Source organism: Erythrolamprus reginae, chromosome 6, assembly GCF_031021105.1.
Source record: "Erythrolamprus reginae isolate rEryReg1 chromosome 6, rEryReg1.hap1, whole genome shotgun sequence".
In the NCBI taxonomy this organism is placed as follows: Eukaryota; Metazoa; Chordata; class Lepidosauria; order Squamata; family Dipsadidae; genus Erythrolamprus; species Erythrolamprus reginae.
Window position 1 is genome coordinate 46,043,573 of NC_091955.1, and position 23,931 is coordinate 46,067,503.

A 23,931-nucleotide genomic window follows, 5' to 3' on the forward strand; every position below is an offset into this window, starting at 1 on the left:
GGAAAAACGGGACATTTTAAGAAAGACTATTTCAAAATGAAGGTCTGAGATAACAAAATTTAGTCTAAAATTTGTGGGTCATGGAAAAAGGCCCTACCAATAAAGATTTGTATTTAGAATTAATATAAGCATAAACCCATGAAGTGAGTACAGGTAGTCATAGATGCATGTCCAGCAGTGGCCTAGGGGAATTCTGGAGCTCCAACCCAGAACCAGGCATTTTGAAAAGTAAATTAAATACAGTGAAACCTCATCTTACAAACGCCTCGTCATACAAACTTTTCGAGATACAAACCCGGGGTTTAAGATTTTTTTGCCTCTTCTTACAAACTATTTTCACCTTACAAACCCACCGCCGCCGCTGGGATGACCCGCCTCCGGACTTCCGTTGCCAGTGAAGCACCCGTTTTTGCACTGCTGGGATTCCCCTGAGGTTCCTCTCCATGGGAAACCCCACCTCCGGACTTCCGTTGACAGTGAAGCACTTGTTTTTGCGATGCTGGGATTCCCCTGCTGGGATTCCCCTGCAGCATTGCAAAAACACAGAAGTCCAGAGATGGGGTTTCCTATGGAGGGGAACCTCAGGGGAATCCCACCAGCGCAAAAACGGGCGCTTTGGCTGGCAAAAGGGGTGAATTTTGGGCTTGCACACATTAATCGCTTTTCCATTGATTCCTATGGGAAACATTGTTTTGTCTTACAAACTTTTCACCTTAAGAACCTTGTCCCAGAACCAATTAAGTTTGTAAGACAAGGTATCACTGTAGTTCTAGAAAATATTGCTAATAAAAAGTCTTATAGGAGTAATACTGGTAGAACTATTTTGAAACACTACTTCCAGTTTGTAAGCAGTTATGGAAAACAGTGTTGGCCAAACAACTGGAATAATATAGTTCAATACAGTAAGGGAAGTTCTAAAGAATGCTCAATTACTAAGTACTTGCACGTATACAAACAATATATGGAACAAGAGCTACCAGAGATGGGAGGATTTCAGAGAAAGTAGAGGAATCTACTTTGCAAATTTCCATCAGGTAATGAACAAGGCAAAAGAGGATTTAAGATATATTTATATTTGCTGGATTGGTTATATTAAAATTTTAAACTGCAGGCGTTTCAGTTTATAATTTATTGTAAATTATCCTAAAACAGATATTATTAGACTACAATACTTTATCTGCAAGTTAAAATTTATATTTTGATTAGGAAGCAATAGAACATGGAATAACTAATTCAAGTTTGTGATGAACTATGTTGAAGTAACATCTTATTGAAGATCAAAGTGGAAGTTACAAAAGCTGCTGTTATGCCCATTTTTTTTAAAAAAAAATAGGATCATGACAGATCTTGGTGTAATGGTTAAAATCAGATACCATGAAGCAGAAATCTAGTTAGGTGACTGGGTCAATAATTCTCTCTCAGACTTAAAACATCAAACCAGTTCCTAAAATGTTGCCAAGAAAACTGAAGGAACTTATCCAGACAGTTTTTAAGAATGACTTGAAGGAAAACAAAGTTAGCTGTTACTATCAGTCCAGTGCAAATACCTGAATGAGTGATGGGAGAAATAGCAAACTTTATCTTCCTGGATGCAAAAAAATGATGCAATGGAGACTGTAATCATAAAACAGAATGACATCTGCTTTTTGGAGAGAAAGACCATTAGAAATGTACTCAAAAACCACACTGATATAGCAATGATTTATAAAAAATTGTAAAATTTGTTATAAATATGAAAAAAAATACAAATTGATGACTTTGTACAAAGGTGCTGGAGAAAACTGCAGAGAGGATTTTCCCCCCAATAGCATGATTAATAAATCAGTCATTAGAATGATTAGATTAGAATATACAAGCGGATACTGAAACTTTTTTTGATTCAGAATACAGAAGCAATAATTTTTAGCAATAATACATAGACTCTGATGTTTGGAAAAATTAAAAGCCATTTAGAAAGAAGCCAGCAAATGAAAAAGTGACTAGATATTATCATTAATATCATGAGCATGAGCTCACAAATACTCAGAAAAGCAGATTAATGACATATTTTGAAAACTGTTGTATGATACTGTTTGATGATGATATCAATTCAGTCGTGTCTGACTCTTGGCAAATCCATGAGCTGGGTCTTTCCACACTTTCCAATGTTGCACTAACTCACTGTATACAAACAGTTATAAAGAACTGAATGATCAAGCAAACAGGAATTAACACTTCAGTTCAGTTCAGTTTTGGAAGCAACATGGACAAGTCTATATTTGTGAGTAGCAAAGAAATTGCTTGGCAATGTCATATATATTTTTTCATCCATTCAATCTAGGTTACAGTCTTATTTCCTGGTGATTTCTCACCCATATACCAACTAGGTCGAATGCTGTACAGCTTTTGGAGGACGAGCCATGGTCAATTAAGTGCTGCTATCTTTATTGCCAGTAGTTAAGTAGTGCTTCACAATTGTCTACCAAAAAAAGGTTTGTAATTCCTAAGTCAAGTAGAACAAGTTATGCTTCCCTAAAAAGAAAATTCAGGAAGGGAATTTCCTAACATTGTCAATCAATGTTACTTCTAGTACTACATAGGGTATGGCAATACTTTTGGCTCATCTCAAAAGCAAGGTTAGACCCAGTAAAACGTGGATGAAACACTAGAAAATAGGTGACACAGTAAAAAGCAAGCAAAAAGCAGGAAAAAGTCATTTCTGCAGTTTTACCAAGAATGCTCAACATGTGTCTGGGAGTTAAGTTTGAATACTGATTATAATTTGTACATACGGTATATTAAAACTTGAACGCTTATATGAGACTTGCAAGGAATTTCCTCGGTAAAAAATATTGACTTCAATCAGATGCAAAGATTTCGGTGTGGGTAACACTAAGAAAATTAAAAGCAGATGATTAAAATCTGCAATTCTAAACACGCTTTAGGGAAGACAATCTTCTAAATACAAATATGTTCTTCAATGTATTTACATTACTATTGGACAATTTGAGTCAATTTTGACTCCTAATGACTACTTGGACAAATTCCTGCAGTTTTCTTGATGGTTTGCTACAGCCTCCTTCCTTAGAGCTGAGAGTGATTGGCCAAAGACACCCAGCTGGCTTTGTACCTAAGGTAGGACCAGAACTGTTTCTGTTTCTAGTCATGTCTTAACCACTACATTAAATTATAGTGCTTAATTTATGTTCTGCAATTTAAATATTTGTCCTTCCCTATTGTTTCATTTATTTAGCCGCTCCGAATCCTTGGAGAGGGGCGGCATACAAATCTAATAAATAATGATAAATAATAATAATGATATATAAAATACTAAGCATGCTAAAGCAATAATTTATTATCCAAAATATTAGGAACTACAAAGATCAGGAATTACAAGCTTATATTTGTGGGAGTTGTTTCACTGAAGTGTTTTCTTCAAACTTTGCCATTCAAGTACAAGAGATGCTGTAGTTATAGATTTGTGCACTATTTCTATTTTCATTGGGAAAGAAACCCAGATTAAACATGTTATCTTATGAATTGAAGAATATATGCAATAGATGTGACTGCTCGAATTAAAAAAAAATCACTTGTTTTTAAAATTAGCACACTGAATTTGTGTGGAACTAGAATGTTAACTCCTAGAATAGTGTGTTGTATCTGATGTCCTGTGTAAAACAACCATACCCAATTCTAGAATTGTATTATTTACTGAAGGTTTTCCAAACTCAGGATGTTATACTTAATACTTCTGTCCTTGTTATTCTTACAACAAATACCAAAGGTATGAAAAGTGAAAAATAGACTGGCATAGGGAAGTATCCCCAACAGCGACTTAGCTTTGGGATCCTTCTGTTTTAATCAATGCTGCAAGTGTATTACTAGACTTGCTGTATTCTTAGTTGGAACATGAACCCATCCCTCTTTCTGTATTGGGTAGAAATAGAAAATACAGTATATGTCCTTCGATTAACAGGCTGTTTTTCTGAGGATTACACAACCTGGTCACATTCTTACACAAAAACCTTACATGCACAACAAAAAATGAGGAAGCAGCACATACGCCTCTTGAAATACACCTGTAAGGAGTCCAGGATCGTTATTTACATGCTCAGGAACGGCACTTTGAAAAAACACCCCTAAGTGATTGCGGAATAGGAGCTGCAAAATATTACAGCTTCGCGGTGGGGGGGGGGGTTCTCCCCAACTTCAACTACGGCCGCCGCTTCCGTGCTTTCCAAACGGCCCGAATGAGCTTGTGCGCGTGAAGCGCAGCAGCTTCCTCCTTCCACCGTGTTTAAAAAAAAAAAAAAGGCCCCCTCCCCCTTTCCCCGGATGTCTCGGAATCAGCTCGCGGTTCGTGCAAGGCCGCTCTCTCGGAAGTTGGGCCCCGAAATCCCGGCGGTGGCGGCTCCATCGCCGTTTCCAGCCGCTCCGGCAGGGCAAAGCACAGCGAGAACGAGACCCGAATCCTGCCGCGCTCTAAGCAGGCAGGCAGGCGGCCTGGTTTCTCTCCGAGGCCCCGGCGGGAGCGAGTCTTCGGTCGGAGCAGCAGTCCGGCCTATCGCGTCTGCCTTCCCGCTTGTCCCGTAGTCGCTGCCGAGCGGCAGCGGGGTCACGACGGCAGTGGTGGGGTCAGAGGGTAAAGGTCGCTCCCCCAGCATCCTCCGTGCGGGGTGCTCAGCCATCTTGGATCCTCGGGACAAGAAAATTCATGCGGTGAGTTCGGCCCTATTATTCTTCCCCCGCTACCATCTCCTCTGCTGCGGCCCAACTACGAATCTGCCCGGGAATCAGCGGCCTGCCGGGGAAGGGCTTCGGCCGGGTCTGGTGCGGTTTGGGCTCTTTGCGGTCTGTCTCGTCCCCCTCGGTTTCCGTTTGCTTTTGTCTCTGTGAGGGAGCCAGGGGGGGGGGGGAGATGTGTGAGGGAAATAAGAGGGGGAGGAACACGTCGCGGCGGTGGCGCGACGCTTAGCCCGGGAGTGCAGGAGCCCCGAGGCCCAGCCTGTCTGCCTCCTCCCGCCTTTCCTTCCTCGGCGCCCGGAGCAAGAGTGGGGGAGGCCTCGCCGCCGGAGGCAGCATCGGGGAGCCGCGGTCTTCGTGGCTGTGAGGGTCTCGCTTTAGCTTCTTCTCCGGCCCCCCAGCTGCGTTTCCCGCCACAAGCCTCCTCTCGTCTGCAACGCTCGGCCTACTTGTCTCTCGCCTTGCCCTTTATGCCTCCGGGGTGCGAGCGCCGTTCGGGGTCCCCGTCGGAGCATCGCGTTCCCCCTGATGCCTGAAACTCGGGGTAAGAAACGGGCAGTGCAGAATCCACTCCTCCTTACAAAGTGTGTGCGGGTGAGAGTGTCGGTTCGTAGGTGGACTATTACTTTCGGGGCCTGCTTTCCCAGTGCAAAAGGCCCGTAACTCGTTGCCCTTAGATCCTGTTGCCTCAAGAACTTCGGGCAGCTGTAAGAAAAGCTCTTTCCGGCCCAGCGATGTTTGCAGAACAAACTTCTAGTTGATGGTTTTTTAAATTCGGGACGAGGTGTTGAAGGTCTTGTTTTGGTTTGGAAGCATTCGTTCTGCAATATGCACTGCAGCTCCTCGGTCATAAGCTGATACTGGAGTACGCTTAAATGGGCAGATTTAATACATTTTCTTCTTCCTTTACTGCAAAGTGATCCTTTGTTTGCATTGTTGCTGCATGCAGAGACGTGATCAGACTTGTCACATTTTAGTGAACAGGAGTTAGGTTTTGGTGAGGCAGATTGTTCAGTGTATCCACTCAGGTTAAAACATGATGTAATCCTTTTCTTATGTGGTAGGTATGTAAAGGTTGATACCCTGTATATAACAGAAATTTGCTCTCTGCATTGTAATTGCTCTATGGACGACTGAATGTATTACTGTATTTTAATAAGAGCCTTATCCACTGTTCAACCACTTTTTGAATAATAAGGTGGCTTTGAAAATTACAATTAGCATGTGTAGTGTTCTTGGTATCAGTTTTTGCCTCTTTAAACTATTGGAGTTTTCAAGAGTGTCAAAATGTCCTACAACATTATTATTATTATTATTATTATTATTATTATTATTATTATTATTATTGGCTTTGTTGAGGAAGACACTATTGTTGCAAATGAAGTATTTTGCAGTTCACAAAAGCTGGTACCATGTATATAAAAACTGTAGAATTCCGAACTTTTAGGAACATGATGTATTCTTAACAGCAATTATTCCTGTCTTAGTTTAATTTTCAGGAAGTGTGAGGAGTAAGCAATACTAATATGAATTGTTTTATAGTTTGTAAATAGTTGGCAAAGCATTTGTAGAGAAATGTATAGTCAGTCATCTCTAGTTGCTCAAACTTTCCCCTTCCCCCAATAGCTAAACCACAAACAAGGTTTCCCCATAATGTCAAACTGAAAAACTTTGATTAAAAATCACAACACCAATTTTTAAAACTTTGGTACTCTGTAGTGGAAAATGGGAATGATGATTGATAATTTTTGAGTGTATTTTTTAATCTTTGAACATACACCTTGAGAACATCTACTTTTAGGACAGGTACAAAGGCATTGTGGTTACTATTTTTCAGGTGTAAGGTGTAAGGGTTTTTGGTACTCGAACTAAACAGTTAAGCACCCTTCCTGACCTCTAGTGATTTAAAAGCAGTTTAGTGTAGTAGTTAATGTACTAGACTAGAAAATGAGAAAAGTGAGTTCAATCCTGTCTTAGGCATGGAACCTGGCTGGGTGACTTTGAGCACTGTTTCTCAAATCAATTCATCTCATAAAGATGGGAGGTAAATAGAAAGGAGGATTGTATATTCTGCCTTGAGTTGAGCAAAATAAAGGCAGGATGAATATCTAATCAATCTTCTTGAATTATATAGTTTCAGTGACCATTCGGCAATATTTAATATTTTTTACATATCTGTAATTAGATGTTTACATGGATAAATATATATTTAAATAATAATTTAAAAACATGTAGATCATGGCTTTATTTATAAAATACATCCATTCCAAGAGCTCACAATTTTAAACAACACATGAAAACATTTCATTATCAACATTTCAGAAAATTATTATTGGTGAACATCAATTATTGTTCTGCTTAGATTAGGCTGTTCTTATATTTTAAAATTTGTCTGAGTGCATTCCTATGCTTTATACTTTTATTGGATATTTTAATACTGTAAACATATTTTTCTTTGAGGCTTTTCTGATTGAGTGACCATACATGTTTTTTCCACAAGTCTTACCTTGAGGAATCTAGTCAGAATTCATTATCTTTCTAGTTTATTGTGATACCTAAATGCTATGTCAGATACCCCAAAAATAGTTTATTATTGTACAAAGATTGATTAGTATTTTAAAACTTTTGGGTTAATAGTGATGGAACTTTCAAATTGTTAAGAAATACAGGCTCATGCTAACACATAATGTATAATATAGCTTGCTTTGTTTTTGTTTTGATTATTATTTATTCATTTATGTAATTTATACAATCACCTCTCTCACAAACAAAATTCTGACCAGCGTACAACAAAACAATATCTAAAATCTTATAATTAAATAATTTAAAGTTTTAAAACTATAAGAAGAAAGTTAAAGCAATTATAATAGATAAAAAAGATGTTAATAATAATGGAGTCACCTCACTACTTTATCAGCCTCCTGGTATCCCAGATTTGTTAGCATAACCATCTTTGGAGATTTTCAGAAGCTCAGAAGAGATGGAACCATTGTCACTCCAAGGCGAGAAGATTCCACAACCTGGGTGCCAAAGCAGAGAAGGCCCACTGTTATGTGTAAACTACTTTTTCAGTTGTCATTTAACAAATCAAAGTTAAAGAAATCAGAACTTAGTGCGATAAGTGGTCCAACATAAAAAGTGTGTTGCTTAATAGAATGTTGCTGAATTAAAAACTACTGCTCATTTGAACCCATTTGTAATATGGCTATCAGTGTCAGGGCCCCTCAAAATGGGGACACAAATTTGGGGGACACCAAAAATTTGTTTCTCCTACAATAGGATATGTAGATGTATTTACCGATAATATAAAATGACTTTATTTCAACTGTACGGATACATATTTTTAAATCCTCATTTTTAAATGGAATTTGAATATATACTAACTGGATCATATACCATGGTACTCTGTGATTTGTTTTAACCATCATTTGTGGAACAAGCTATCATAGTTAGAATCATACAGTGTTAAGTAAAATATAAAAATTATATTAAAGCATATTGCAGGTTGTGAATCTAATCAGTAAGACATTTACCTTAATAAGATGCAACATAAATACCTTTCTCTGTGCATTCCTGTTATATTGATGTTTAACTGTTAAATATGGAATACAGGTAGTCCTTGACTTATGACCACAATTGAGCCAAAATTTATGTTGTTAACTGAGAATTTGTTAAGTGGATTTTGCTCAATTTTGCGACATTTTTTGCCACAATTGTTAAGTGAATCACTGCAGTTGATAAATTAGTATTCTGGTAAGTGAATTTGGCTTCTCCATTGACTTTACTTGTCAGAAGATTGCAAAAAGTGGAATGCTGCAATGGTCAGTTGCCAAACATCTGAATTTTGATCACATGATTATGGGAATGCTGCAAAGATTGTAACTGAAAAATGGTTATAAGTCAATTTTTTTCAGCGCTGTTATAACTTGAACTCTTATCTGTAGTCCTTGACAAAATCAATATGATATTGGTGTATGGGGTTTTTGGGGGCATATGAGGGTCTCTTTTTGTTTCATTTTTCTATTTACACATAATAAGTAAAGGGTATGGACTTATTCACATTACAACTTGTTAAGCCAGGATTCTGTGATAATTTTTTGATAAATTATTCACAATAAATTCTAAAAATCCTATTGCATGTTTTTCTTTTTTTAAAAGTATTTGAGGCAGTTTAATATCGAATAACTGATTTATAATATATAGTTTGCTACATTTTGTTTAGAAACTTATGTTTACAATCGGGACAATTATATGTACTGTGCTATGCATTTGGCACTTGTAGTTGGTATACAACTTTCTATGTGGCTCAAATTTTGTAGATATAGATTGAAAACAGTACTTGTTCTTCAGATTCTCAGGCTTTCTGATTCCCTTAGGATGTTCTACAATACATTTGATGCAATAGTTATTTGACTATTGGGATTAAAAAATATTGGGAAATATCAAAATTTAACATACTGTACCTCATTTTTCGGAGTACAAGACGCACCAGAGTAAAAGACGCAATTTTTGGGGAGGAAAATAGGGGAAAGAATCTGCTTACCAGGTATTCATCTGGCTAGCATCCTTAGTCTGGGCAGTTTCAGCACATTATTTTATCCCCTGATTAGGGCTTTAAAAAAACCTTGCAAGCCAATAAGAGCTGGAACATTGTTAAAACCTGGTTAGGACTGGAAAGAAAAATTCTGAACAAGTAGAGCAATGAACAAAACCTGCAAAGACTTAGGGCTTGGAAAACATTATTCTCAGAGAATAACAATGAAAGACCTTGCAAGCTGATAAGAGCTGGGAATATTGTTAGCATCTAGTTAGGGCTGGAAATAAACATTTGGATCAAGTTTAGAGCAATGAAAAAACCTGCAAAGACTTAGGGCTTGGAAAACATTCTTAGCAGAGAGTAACATTAGAATAGAATTCTTTATTGGCCAAGTGTGATTGGATACACAAGGAATTTGTCTTGGTGCATATGCTCTCATATGAAAGATCTTGCAAGCCTATAAGAGCTGGGAATATTGTTAGTACCTGGTTAGGGCTGGAAAGAAAGTTTTGAAGCAAGTAGAACAATAAAGAAACCTACAAAGACAGGGTATGGAAAACATTATTCACAGGGGGTAAAAGAGAGTGAAAAAGCTTGCAAGTGGGTAAGAGCTGGGAACATCATTAGCACCTGATTAGGGCTAGAGAGAAACATTTGGGGCACGTTAGAGCAATGAAAAAAACTCTGCAAAGACTTAGAGCTTGGAAAATATTCTTCACAAACAATAACCATGAAAGAACTTGCAAGATAAGAGCTAGGAAGATCGTTAGCACCTAGTTAGGGCTGGGGGGAAAAAGCTTTGAAAAAAGCTGCATTCAGAGTATAAAACGCACCTGAATTTCCGGTCTCTTTTAGGGAGGAAAAAGGTGCATCTTATACTCCGAAAATACGGTAATTAAAGAAGAATATCTTTTGATGTTTGAATTGCTTCTCTGTTAGTTGCATTTGCCGGAGTACATTAGTTGATCAAGCATATTACTTGTATTTTTTGAGTTTTAAATAATTAACAGTATAATCCTATAGGTAGTTAAATAGAACTTATTTTCAAGTAATTCAGTCTAGGATTACAATTTTAAGTATTGGTTAACTAATCCTACAATGTTTACAGTGCTTATAGTCAGCTGGTTTATTGCTAAATTTTTGAAGAAATATTGTATTATTAAACATCATTATTAGGTACTCTGTGCTGATTCTAGATTTGCAGGTAGTTGAAAAATATGTGATATGATCTGCATATGTATCATATTTTTGGAGTATAAGATGTACCTTCCCCCTAAAAAAGGATGGAAATGGTGGTGCATCTTATGCACCAAATATAGCCTTTTTTTTTTTTACTGTTCCAAAGCCCTGCCTCTTGCATCCAATTTTTGTGAAAAATGGGCTGGTTTTTCGCAAAAATGGGGTGGACAGAGGGTCTGGGAAGCTTACAGAGAGCTCCTGGGTGCTGGGGATGGCAAAAATGCCACTGTTTTGCAAAACAAATTGTCTGTATTTTCACAAAAATGGGGTGGGCAATGGGTATGGGAAGCTTGCAGAGAACCCCTGGGTGGTGAATTGATGAAAAAAGGCCCATCTTTGCAAAAACCGGCATTTTTGCCCTCCCTCAGGAGCACCCTGCAGGCTCCCCAAACCCTTTGCCCACCCTATTTTTATGAAAAAATGGCCTAAAAATGGCCCAATTTGTTTTTGCAAAAAATTGAGGTTTTTGCCTTCTAATTACCCCATTTAGTATGAATGGAGGAGAAATTTTGGGAGTCTTAAAGCTGTTAAGTTTGAAGACCTCTGGGTAAGGGGTAGGAGTGGAAGGATCTCCAAACTTGGCAAGTTTAAGACTTGTGGACTTCAACTCCCATTGAAGTATGACTGGAGGAGAAATTCTGGGAGTTGAAGTCCACAAGCCTTAAGCTGTCAAGTTTGAAGTTAATAAAAAGTGTACATGGTTGTAAAAAGTATTCTACTACACTGGCATTTTATTAAATAATATATTAGTACACAATTTGATTAAGAATACTTTGTTCCTTTTTTTTCACCTCTAAAATCTAGGTGCGTTTTATACCCAGGTGTGTTTTATACTTCTAAAGATTACACAATCTAAAAGACTTCTGTTGAGACTTTGAATTAAGAGCGGATTCAACAAAAATAGTTAAAATAAATCTGCTAATTTAGAGAAAGATAATTGTTATGAGCAGCAGTTAAGAAAGCTTTTGATTTTGTTGAGACATTTCTCATGAAAATAAAGTAGTTGCTTATTTGTATTTATACCTCATTGACATTGTCAGTAGGGATTGTTTTTAGAGCACCTTATTCTAGCCTTATTCTTTGAAGTAGCTACATTTTTTCTTGGAATAATTTGACTGATCTCCACAGATTACTGTACAATATTGAGAAATTTAAAACTTAGATACGTGCAACGTTTGTGTTCCCATATACAGTGATCCCTCTATTATCGCGAGGGTTCCGTTCCAAGACCCCTCGCGATAATCAATTTTTCGTGATGTAGGGTTGCGGAAGTAAAAACACCATCTGCGAATGCGCGCCCTTTTTTTCTATGGCCGCGCATGCGTAGATGGTGGAGTTTGCGTTCCCCGCCGCCCACGCAAAGGGGAAACCCGATTCGGCTCCTTGCTGCTGCTGCGCTACCGAGCAGATCAGCTGCTGGGCGGCCGAAGGAACCTTCCCTGGGTCTTCCCCCTCTTGCTGGCGGGCGGGGCGAGCGGCGGGCATCAGCGAGGAGCCGGGGTTTCCCCTTTGCGTGGGCGGCCGGGAAGACCCAGGGAAGGTTCCTTCGGCTGCCCAGCAGCTGATCTGCTCGGTAGCGCAGCAGCAGCGAGGAACCGAATCGGGGTTTCCCCACACGCAAAGGGGAAACCCCGATTCGGCTCCTCGCTGCTGCTGCGCTACCGAGCAGATCAACTGCTGGGCAGCCGAAGGAACCTTCCCTGGGTCTTCCCGGCCGCCCACGCAAAGGGGAAACCCCGGCTCCTCGCTGATGCCCGCCGCTCGCCCGCCCGCCAGCAAGATGGGGAAGACCCAGGGAAGGTTCCTTCGGCCGCCCAGCAGCTGATCTGCTCGGCGCAGCAGCAGCGAGCAGACGAAGATCGGGGTTTCCCAGCCGCCCACGCAAAGGGGAAACCCCGGCTCCTCGCTGATGCCCCCGCTCGCCCGCCCGCCGCCCACCGCCCGCCAGCAAGAGGGGGAGAGATAGAGAAAGAGAGAGAAGGAAAGAAAGAGATGAGAGAGGGAGGAAGAGAGTGTGAGAGAGGAAGAAGCAAGATAGAGAAAGAGAGAGAGAAAGAAAGATGAGAAAGGAAGGAAGAGAGTGACGTCATCGGTGGAAAAATCGCGATATAGCGTTTCGCGAAGATCGAGATCGCGAAACTCGAGGGATCACTGTACACACATTTTTTTGGAATTGAAACTGATGTATTGCAGGATCAGAATGCATGCTCAGTAATTGTGAACCTATTTATGTATAAGTATACATACATTACTATGTTTCTGCACAGTTCTGCACACTTACAGTTTAACATTGACTTGTACTATTAACATGTTTGACCCAAGTGTATATACAGTGAAGAAAAAAAGTATTTAGTCAGCCACCAATTAGGCAAGTTCTCCGTACTGAAGGAGTGGGTCCAGCAGTCACATGGGGGTTGCTCCTGTCCAATCCGTTGGAACTGAGCCTAGTATTAAAAAAGACTGCTGGATCCGCCCCTTCCCCAGAATTCGCTCAGTTCGCATATCCTGCGGTTGTATTGTGATAGCTTGTTCAACATTCTAACACCTTCCCTTCGACTTTTCCTTCAAAAAATAGTAAGATTATTGTCTTTATTCATTACTTGCACCATTGCGCCAGCCGTTTAAAGAAAAAAAGTAAAAAAAGCGGCTCGGTTTTTTTCCCTTAGGAGAAGTTGCGGTTTCGTTTTCCCCCGGCGGTTTTGCCGGTTACGATTCCTGCGGCCGCTAGTGGATTCTTCTAATCCCTTGGCCCGGAGGTCCTGGTGCAAGTATTTATCGATTATATTATTGATTATTTATCGTAAATATTTAAGGGCTTAAAAGAAATACCTCCTGCGGAGTGAGACGCCTTCCAGTCTCCTGGACTTAGTCGATCGCTTTTCCCTTAAGAAATTCTACGGAGCGATCTTTTCGGCGCGAAGGCCTTCGCGCCCTTTTTTAAATCTAGGCCTCTCGTGTTGGCCTCCTGCCAGCCGTGTAGGCCTCAGTCCACCGCGTGGATCCCGGAGCGGGCCTTGGGGGTCCCAGGCTAAATTCTCCACCGGCTAAGCCTCCAACCAGAGTGCCTTGGTTTACTTAATTATAAAGTTTAGGGAGGCTGGCCCCGCTGGATTTGGGGGCACGAACTCTGGGTTTGCCCAGATTGTCCTCACTCTTCAGCAGCTTCGAGGCCTCGAAGCAGGATCCATTCCTCTTGGGAAGTCCTTAAAATTCTTCTCCTTATTATTTAATTATTGGCTCAGCCTTGTCTTCTGTTAATTGTCAGACTATGGCTTCTTTTCCCAAGAGAGGCACAACTAAAGGTCCCAAAGAGGTTAGGCCTACTGGTAATTCTACTGAAGTTCCCCAGGCCTCTTCCTCCTCTTCCTCAGGCACCCATTCCTTAGCCAAGCCCACCAGGGCTGAGAAGAGAAGGGACCCAGCCCTACAAAAAATACATGATAAATCAGCCAAACTTTTTAAGGTGCAGGCCCAAGTGCATATCAATCCAACCCCCCCGGAGGCCTCTAACCTGCCTCTTTCTGGGGTTCCTGTGCTATCCCTGGATGAGCCAAACCTAAATCCACCCCAACCTAACCTATGGGGTTTAGGTCCAGAGGAGCCAGATATTACCGAGGATTCCTCCCAGCCAGAACCTGCTCAGGCCCTCAGGGATCCTCCGGCTTTTCCGGCTGATATTTCTTCCCTGCCTCCGGAGTTTCAGTCTATCTTGACTATTCTGACTAACACCATTGACGCTAATCTCTCATCTTTCAATGTGCCTTATCTGTCTCATCCCCCACCACGCTCCTCCCGTCCCGTGAGTTCTTCTCCTTCCTACAGAGCCCCAACCATGGAGGTCTCTGACTCCTCTCAGGAAGAGGATGAGGATGTGGATGCAGAAGAGGATGATGACCCATTTCAGCGTCTGTCGGAAGATGAGGAATCTCAGATTAAGATTCCAGCCCCAGCTGCTATCTTTCCTTCGCAGCTTTTCAAATCTCTCCTGTTTAAAGCTAGAGTATCCACGGGGCTAGCCGGGCAAGAAAAACAGGCTACTTCTTCCTCAGACCCTCCGGAAGAAAATCTTCCTTAGTTCATGGGAGAACAGGAAGACAATGAGGTAATACCTATACCCTAGTTGTTTAAGGATGCCTTGCTTAAACAGTGGGAACACCCAACTGTTGGCTTTACTCCCACTCCCAAGGACAAGAAGCTCTACAAGCTCTTCTCCTCCTATGAGGAACTCCTAACATGTCCCAAGCCAGATGAACCAGTGAAGACACTCCACTCGACTGCTGCCATACCGGGCGAAGCAGAGGAGGTCCTCCGGCCAGAGGACAAACGACTTGAGCAAATGCTCAAAAGGAGTCTCCTTGCAGACTCATGGGCCATTAAGAGTGCTGCAGCGGCATCCTTCTTTTCCAGAGCTATGCTCTTGTGGCTTCGTCAGCTCCAACCACACCTGCCTCCAGATGACTTACGGGGCCAACAGGATTTCAACAAAATCTTCACAGCTCCCCGATATGTAGCAGATGCTTCCCTCCAATCTTCCAGATTTGCAGCCAGGTCAGTAGCAGCCTCCACATCGGCCAGAAGACTTCTATGCTCCGCCCTTGGCAGGCGGGAGTAAGACAGAAGTGGCAGTTAGCCATGGGTCCACTGAAACGTAACCTCCTCTTCGGAGACCTTCTGGACCCTCTCCTTACGGAGACCACAGACAAGAAAAAGGTCTTGGGACCTACCACCAAGAAGGCCCCTAAACCGCAGCCCTCTCGGCGCACAGGGCGTCAACAGGATCAGGGCTTCGCATTTCAAAGGAATCCAGGTCAGTATTCCCCTCGGTTTCGATCCCAATCTAGAACCACCAGGGGCAGAGGTTCCTGTTATCAGAGAGGATCCTCTTCTACCAGGGCTTTCAAAAGAGCCAGTTGGTAAGTTTTCCTCCTTTCCCATAGGCGGTCGCCTAGCCTGGTTCTCTTCCGCCGGGCACCGTTCTTGTAAGGACCCCTGGGTCATTGACACTGTGGAAAGGGGCCTAAGGTTAGAGTTCATTTCACCTCCCCCTAACCGTTTTATTTCTTGTCCTTCTCCCAGTTCCACTCCATCTCGTATCCGAATGGAGGAGGCTATTTCTCTTTTGTTGACTATTAGAGCTTTTCAACCGGTCCCCTCTCTCCAGAGAGGTTTAGGCTTCTATTCCATCCTCTTCATGGTCCCTAAGACCTCTGGAGGCTGGAGAGCCATCTTAGATCTAAAGAATTTGAACCGGTTCATAAAATATAGGGAATTCAAAATGCATTCCTTATCTTCCATTTTAGCAGCTCTACATCAGGGAGACTTTATGGGGTCTCTGGATCTCTCGGAGGCCTACCTCCATATTCCCATTGCCAAGGTCCATAGGAATTTTCTGCGCTTTGCCTTTCAAGGCAGGCATTTTCAGTATAGGGCTATGCCATTTGGGCTCTCCTCAGCTCCCAGAGTCTTCACTAAACTCTTGGGATCCTTGGCAGCTCATATCCGGGCCTCTCCCGTTCATATTTTATGTTATTTAGATGACATTTTAATTCATGGAAATTCCAGAACTGGTGGGGCTACAGACCTCTCTTTTACCATGTCGGTTCTACAGAATCATGGTTTCTCCATAAATCTTAAAAAGAGCCACCTTGATCCATCCACTTCCATTCTGCATCTGGGAACTATCATTAATTCTGAGATATCCCAGGTTTTCCTCTCCACTGAGAGAAAACGCAGCATTCTGGATCTCATTGCTCGCATCCTGCCCCAGCAATCTGCCTCCATTGCCACCCTATCTTCCCCTTTGGGTAAAATGGTGTCATGTATTGGTATTGTTCCCGGGGTCCGTGTTCACGCCAGGGAACTACAGTGGCTTCTATTACCCTACCAGAGATCGGGCCACAGCAACTCGAATCGTCGCATCACCATCCCACCGACGGTTCGCAGATCCCTCAAGTGGTGGACTTCTCCAGCCCTAGACAAGGGATCTCCCTTCCGGTGCCCCGACTAGTTTGTAGTCACCACAGATGCCAGCCTCTCGGGCTGGGGAGCCCACGCCCAGGGTCTTTTAGCTCAGGGCACATGGTCACCGGAGGAGGCTTCCAGGCCCATCAATTGACTAGAATTAAGAGCCGTGTCTCTAGCTCTAAAACAATTCCACTCTCACATCTCTAACCAACATGTGCTGATTCTCACCGACAATATAGTCACCAAAGGCCATATTTGCAGACAGGGAGGCACAAGATCCAAGGCCCTCATGAGGGTGGCCCCGAAGTTAGGCCTTTGGGCAGAGAAAAATCTCCAGTCGCTTCTAGCCGACCACATCTCGGGGAGCCTCAATGTCCAAGCGGACTGGCTCTCGCGAGTGACCTTAGATCCAGGCGAGTGGAATCTCCATTAGTCACTGTTCCACCAGATCTGCCTCAGGTTCGGCCATCCAGTGTTGGATCTATTTGCGACCAAAGCCAATGCCCAGCTCCCTCGCTTCATCTCCAGGTTCCCGTCTCCGGGAGCAGAGGCAATCAATGCTCTCAGGAGCCCTTGGCCTCCAGGTCTATTGTATGCCTTCCCTCCAATTCCAATTCTGCCAGACGTGATCAACAAAATCCTCCTGGAGAAGGCCCGAGTAATTCTGATTGCCCCTCACTGGCCTCGCAGGCCCTGGTTCGCGGACCTCCAACAACTGTCCGTCCAGGACCCCTGGCGACTCCCCGTTTCGGAGGATACGTTGCGACAGGGGACCTCCTTCCACCCGGACCCAGAGTGGTTTCGCCTCACCGCCTGGCTATTATCCGGAGGCACTTAGACCTGCGAGGGTATGACCCGGACACAGTGGAAATCATCCTGAAGTCTAGAAGAGGGTCTACCAACCGGATCTACGACCATACTTGGTCCAAATTCCATCAGTGGTGCTCGCAGGAAGGTTTTTCAGCACCATCCGCCGACACCTGGCCGCCATTTCTTCCGTCTTGGCGGGGCCTCGCAGGCAGCCCCTCCGCTCTTTTCCAGAAATCCAAGAATTTCTAAGAGGAGTGGCCATCCTCAAGGCCTTCTAAAATCCACAGATATCCTACCTGGGACTTGCCACGGGTTCTCCACTCCCTTACTCAGGCACCTTACGAACCCCTGAATTCTGCGTCCCTCAGGTACCTATCCTTTAAGGTAGCATTCCTGGTGGCGATTACATCCGCCCGACGCATATCTGAGTTGGCAGCCCTTTCTATCAGACAGTTTTCACCAGGATAAAGTGGTTCTGCGACTGGACCCCACCTTTCTACCAAAGGTTAGTTCCATGTTTCACAGATCTCAGGATATCATATTACCTTCCTTCTGCCTCCAACGAGAGCATCCCCTGGCAACTAGATGGCACACTCTGGATCTCACTAGAGCGCTAAAGGTTTATATCCAACGCACAAGATCCATCCGGAGATCTGAAGCACTCTTCATAGCCTACCATCCCAGATCCTTGGGATCCAGAGTGTCTTCTACAGTAATAGGTCGTTGGATCAGAGGGACCATCTCTAAGGCCTACGAGACAGCTCCCCTTTCCATTCCAAGGAATATTACTGCGCATTCCACCAGAAGTGCAGCCACATCTGCCGCTTGGGCGACTCAGGCTCCGTTGGAAGAAGTCTGCAAAGCAGCCACTTGGGCCTCGCCAAATTCCTTCATAAGGCACTACAAAATCGATTCGTACGCATCAGCGGACGCTGCCTTCGGCAGTAGAGTACTCCAATCCGTTATCTCTCACGATAGCAATGTACTCCCACCCTAGGGACCTATCTCTTGGGTATGTCCCATGTGACTGCTGGACCCACTCCTTCAGTACGGAGAATAGGCGTTGATTGCTTACCTGAACGCCTCTTCTCGTACGGTGAGTGGGTACAGCAGTCACTTCCCTCCCTATGTGTGGTCTTCTTTACCTTCTATTCTATTTTCTTATAACACATGAGAGTTGAACATTAAAGAGCTTCACTACTGAGCCTAGTCTATGGATTCGCGAATTCTGGGGAAGGGGCGGATCCAGCAGTCTTTTTTAATACTAGGCTCAGTTCCAACGGATTGGACAGGAGCAACCCCCATGTGACTGCTGTACCCACTCACCGTACGAGAAGAGGCGTTCAGGTAAGCAATCAACGCCTATTCTCCCACTTAAAAAGATGAGAGAGGCCTGTAATTGACATCATAGGTAGACCTCAACTGTGAGAGACAAAATGAGAAAACAAATCCAGAAAATCACACTGTCTATTTGGAAAGAATTTATTTGCAAATTATGGTGGAAAATAAGTATTTGGTCACCTACAAACAAGCAAGATTTCTGGCTCTCACAGACCTGTAACAACTTCTTTAAGAGGCTCCTCTGTCCACCACTTATTACCTGTAGTAATGGTACCTGTTTGAACTTGTTACCAGTATAAAAGACACCTGTCCACAAACTCAAACAGTTACACTCCAAACTCCATTATGGTGAAGACCAAAGAGCTGTCGAAGGACACCAGAAACAAAATTGTAGCTCTGCACCAGGCTGAGAAGACTGAATCTGCAATAGGCAAGCAGCTTGTGTGAAGAAATCAATTGTGGGAGCAATAATTAGAAAATGGAAGACGTACAAGATCACTGATAATCTCCCTCAATTTGGGGCTCCAGCCAAGATCTCACCCCGTGGGGTCAAAATGATCACAAGAATGATGAGCAAAAATCCCAGAACCACATGGGGGGACCTAGTGAATGGTACCTGCAGAGAGCTGGGACCAACATAACAAAGGCTACCATCAGTAGCACACTATGCCACTAGGGACTCAGATCCTGCAGTTCCAGACGCGTCCCCCTGCTTAAGCCAATATATGTCTGGGCCCGTCTGACGTTTTCTAGAGAGCATTTGGATGATCCAGAAGAATATTGGGAGAATGTCATATGGTCAGATGACACCAAAGTAGAACTGTAGAAACACAATTCATCATGTTTGGAGGAGAAAGAATGCTGAGTTGCAGCCCAGGAACACAATACCTACTGTGAAGCATGGGGGTGGCAACATTATGCTTTGGGGCTGTTTCTCTGCAAGGGGACCAGGACTACTGATCTGTGTACCTGAAAGCTCCTTCCATCAGCAAGGGCACTGAAGATGAAACATGGCTGGGTCTTTCAACATGACAATGATCCCAAGCACACCACCAGGGCAATGAAGGAGTAGCTTCATCCTTGGAAGAAGCCGATTATCGAGGCCCTCAGCAGTCAGGATTCAGACTCGGCTACAGTATGGAAACTGCTTTTGTTGCGCCGATGGATGATCTCTGGTGGGCCCGGGACAGGAGTTTATCCTCTGTCCTGGTGCTGCTTGACCTCTCAGCGGCTTTCGATACCATCGATCATGGTATCCTTCTGCACTGACTGGAGGGGTTGGGACAGGGAGGCACCGTGTTACGGTGGTTCTCCTCCTATCTCTCTGGTTGGTCACAGTCGGTGTTAGCGGGGTGTGTCTCAAAGGTCGATTCCTAGGTCCCTGCCTTGTGGGGTTCCTCAAGGGTCGGTCCTCTCCACCCTGCTGTTTAATATCTACATGAAACCGCTGGGTGAGATCATCCAAGGGCACAGGGTGAGTTACCATCAGTACACCGACAATACTCAGCTGTACATCATCACCCCGTGTCCACTCAGTGAAGCAGTGGAAGTGATGTGCGGTGTCTGGAGGCTGTCAGGGTCTGGATGGGTGCCAACAGGCTCCGACTCAATCCAGACAAGATAGAGTGGCTGTGGGTACTGCCTCCCCAAGACACATCCATCTGTCTGTCCATTACCCTGGGTGTGTGTGTGAATTATTGACCCCTTCAGAGAGGGTCCGCAACTTGGGCATCCTCCTCGATCCACAGCTGACTTTAGAATACCATCTTTTGACTGTGGTGAGGGGGGCGTTTGCCCGGGTCCGCCTGGTGCACCAGTTGCGGCCCTATTTGGACATGGAGACTTTGCTCACGGTCAATCATGCCCTTATCACCTTCAGGTTCGACTACTGCAATGCTCTCTACATGGGGCTACCTTTGAAGAGTATTTGGAAACTTCAGATCGTCCAAAATGCAGCTGCGTGAGTGGTTCTGGGTCTTCTAAGACAGTGTTTCCCAACCTTTTTTGAGCCGCGGCACATTATTCATATTTTCAAAATCCTGGGGAACATTGAAGGGGGGGAGCGGGCTAAAGAAAAATTTGGACAAAAAACCCCTCTCTCTTCCTTCCTTTCGCTCTATTTCTCCCTCTTTCTCTCTTTTCCTTCCTTCCCTTCTTTCTCTCTCTCTCCATCCCTCTTTCTTTCTTCCTCTCTTTTTTGCTCTCTTTCTCTCTCCCTCCTTTCCTTCCTCTATGTCTTTTTCTCCCTTGCTCTCTCTCTCTCTGTCTCTCTTGCTATCTCTTTCTTGCTTTTTTCTCTCTTTCTTGCTCTCTCTCTCTCTTTCACTGTCTCTTGCTATATGTCTTTTTCTTTCTCTTTGCCTCTATTGCTATCTCTTTCTTTCTCTTTCTTTCTCTCTCTCACTTTCTCTTTCTCTCTCTCTCTCTGCCTCTCTTGCTATGTCTCTCTTTCTCTCTTGCTATGTCTCTCTTTCTCTCTTTCTCTCTCTTTCTCTGTCTCTCTCGCTCTGTCTCTCTTTCTCTGCCTCTCTTGCTATGTCTCTCTTTCTCTCTCTCTCTGCCTCTCTTATATGTCTCTCTTTCTTTCTCTCTCTCTCTCTCAGCTGACTGCAAGCGGGAGCCCTGATGGCGGCAGCTGGACGTGCTGCTGGACGCCGTATATGCCAGGCCCGCAGCGCCAGCATGTTGGTGCCTCCACCCTGGAGCTCTCCCCGCGACTGCCTGCGGCCGCTGCCATCTCCCCGCCATCTCCCCGCGACTGCCTGCGGCCGCTGCAGCCACCCCCCCGCTCCCACCGCCATCTCCCCACGACTGCCTGCGCCGCTGCAGCCGCCACCCCCCGCGACTGCCTGCGGCCACTGCAGCCACCCCCCCTGCTCCCACCACCAGTGCCCTCCCACCGGGCCCCAAAGGACACTTGCCGCCGACACCAGGGAAGCTCCAGCTGGGCGGGGCACTGCCGGTGCCTCCGACCTCCCGGCTCCTGCCCGATGCCGCGGTTTCTGGCGCTCTCCTGCTGGGCCCCAAAGAAGGAAGGCGGGAAAAAGGCGTGAAGAATGAAGCTCTCCTTCCTGCCTTCCTTCTTTGGGGCCCAGCAGGAGAGCGCCAGAAACCGCGGCATCGGGCAGGAGCCGGGAGGTCGGAGGCACCGGCAGCGCCCTGCCCAGCTGGAGCTTCCCTAGCTTCGCGGCACACCTGACCGTGTCTCGCGGCACACTAGTGTGCCGCGGCACACCGGTTGGGAAACGCTGCTCTAAGACATTTCCATATCTCAGCATCACTCCGCGGACTGCATTGGCTGCTGATCTGTTTCTGGACACAATTCAAAGTGTTGGTTATGACCTATAAAGCCCTACATGGCATAGGACCAGACTATCTCCGAGACCGTCTCCTGCCGCATGAATCCCAGCGACCGGTGAGGTTCCACAGAATTGGTCTTCTTAGGGTCCCGTCAACCAAACATTGTCGACTGGTTGGGACCTAGAGGAAGAGCCTTCTCTGTGGGGGTCCCGGCCCTCTGGAATCAGCTGCCTCCAGAGATTCACACTGCCCCACCCTCCTTGCCTTCTGTAAGTTTAAAAACTCATTTTTGCCGCCAGGCCTGGGGGTTTTAGATCTTCCCCCTGACCAACGAATGTTTTTAGAATGCTTGTTGACTGAATGTTAGTGGAAGGTTTTTTTTAAATCAGAATTTTAAGAATTTGTTTATGGATTGTCCTCCTATTGTCTTTTTTGTACCGTGTTTCCCCGATAGTAAGACAGTGTCTTACTTTCTTTTTACCCCCAAAAGCCCCACTAGGTCTTACTTTCGGGGTATGTCTTACATACCCCCCCCCGCCGTTTCCCGCCTCCACTCACCAAATTGACAGGGTGAAGTCGGGAAGACCCAGGGAAGGTTTCTTCGGCCGCCCAGCAGCTGATCTGTTCGGCAGCGCGGCAGCAGCCCTGGCGGCGGTTCCCTCCGCTTTGATGGTGCTGGTCCGCTCGCTCGTCCCCGCAACCGACCCGCTTCCCCGACACGCTTCTGGAGGGGAGGAGCCGCTCTGCGCAGTTGGGCAGCCCTGCCTGCCGGAAAGGAGGCGGGCGAAGGAGGGCGCAGCTCCGCCCGCCCGCTCGGCTCGCTTCTACAACTTCGGACCAGCGCCGTCCTTCGCCTCGCATTTCCGGGTTGGCGAGCCTGGATTGTTTTTCCTGCGAGCGCTGGTCCCCGCTAAGCCTTCTGCGCCTGACTCGGTGAGGCGAGAGGGAAGAAGGAGAAACGCAAGTGGATGCGGAGCGCCCGGGAGGCATTTATCCTTCCTTCGCTCCGCATCCACTTGCGCTTCTCCTTCTTCCCTCTCGCCTCGCCGAGTCAGGCGCAGAAGGCTTAGCGGGGACCAGCGCTCGCAGGAAAAACAATCCAGGCTCGCCAACCCGGAAATGCGAGGCGAAGGACGGCGCTGGTCCGAAGTTGTAGAAGCGAGCTGAGCGGGCGGCCGGAGCTGCGCCCTCCTTCGCCCGCCTCCTTTCCGGCAGGCAGGGCTGCCCAACTGCGCAGAGCGGCTCCTCCCCTCCAGACGCGTGTCGGGGAAACGGGTCGGTTGCGGGGACGAGCGAGCGGACCAGCGCCGTCAAAGTGGAGGGAACCGCTGCCAGGGCGCCGCGAACTGCTCCAACGCCTCCCTCGCTTTTAGTACCGTGTTTCCCCGAAAGTAAGACATATGTCTTACTTTCGGGGTATGGCTTATATTAGCCGACCCCCCTGAAACCCCCCATATGTCTTACAATCGGGGGAGTCTTACTATCGGGGAAACATGGTATATGTTGTGAGCTGCCCTGAGACCTCGGAGAGGGGCAGCATACAAATCCAATTAAACTTGAAACTTGAAACTTTGTACAAAGCATTTCAAAGTCCTGGAGTGGCCTAGCCAGTCTCCAAATCTCAACCCTATAAAAAAACCTTTGGAGGGAGTTTAAAGTCCCTGTTGTCCAGCGACAGCCCCAAAATATCACTGCTAGAGGAGATCTGCATGGAGGAATGGGCCAACATACCAGCAACAGTGTAGACAACCTTGTGAAGACTTACTGAAAACGTTTGACCTCTGTCATTGCCAACAAATGATATATAACAAAGTATTGAGATGAACTTTTGTTATTGACCAAATACAGTGGCACCTCTACTTAAGAACTTAATTCGTTCCATGACCAGGTTCTTAAGTAGAAACGTTCTTCAGTAGAAGCAATTTTTCCCATAGGAATCAATGTAAACGCAAATAATGGATGCAAACCCATTAGGAAACAAACAAAAGCTCGGAATTTGGGTGGGAGGAGGAGGAGGA

At 45.0% G+C, this 23,931-nt stretch overlaps 1 protein-coding gene across 13 annotated transcripts in view; it reads left to right on the forward strand.

Moving 5' to 3' along the window:
- Nucleotides 1-1,693: 1,693 nt before the first annotated feature.
- Nucleotides 1,694-23,931, forward strand: part of CNOT2 (CCR4-NOT transcription complex subunit 2) — a 174,067-nt gene continuing 151,829 nt past the window's right edge. For 7 of the 13 annotated variants that reach the window (XM_070755709.1, XM_070755716.1, XM_070755712.1 and 4 more), the window contains exon 1: nt 1,694-4,698. The gene's annotated coding sequence lies outside the window, so the exon portion shown is untranslated. Of the gene's footprint in view, nt 5,267-7,689; nt 7,778-23,931 lie in introns of those variants that run through there. The other 6 variants (XM_070755722.1, XM_070755723.1, XM_070755715.1 and 3 more) reach the window with 6 other exon arrangements.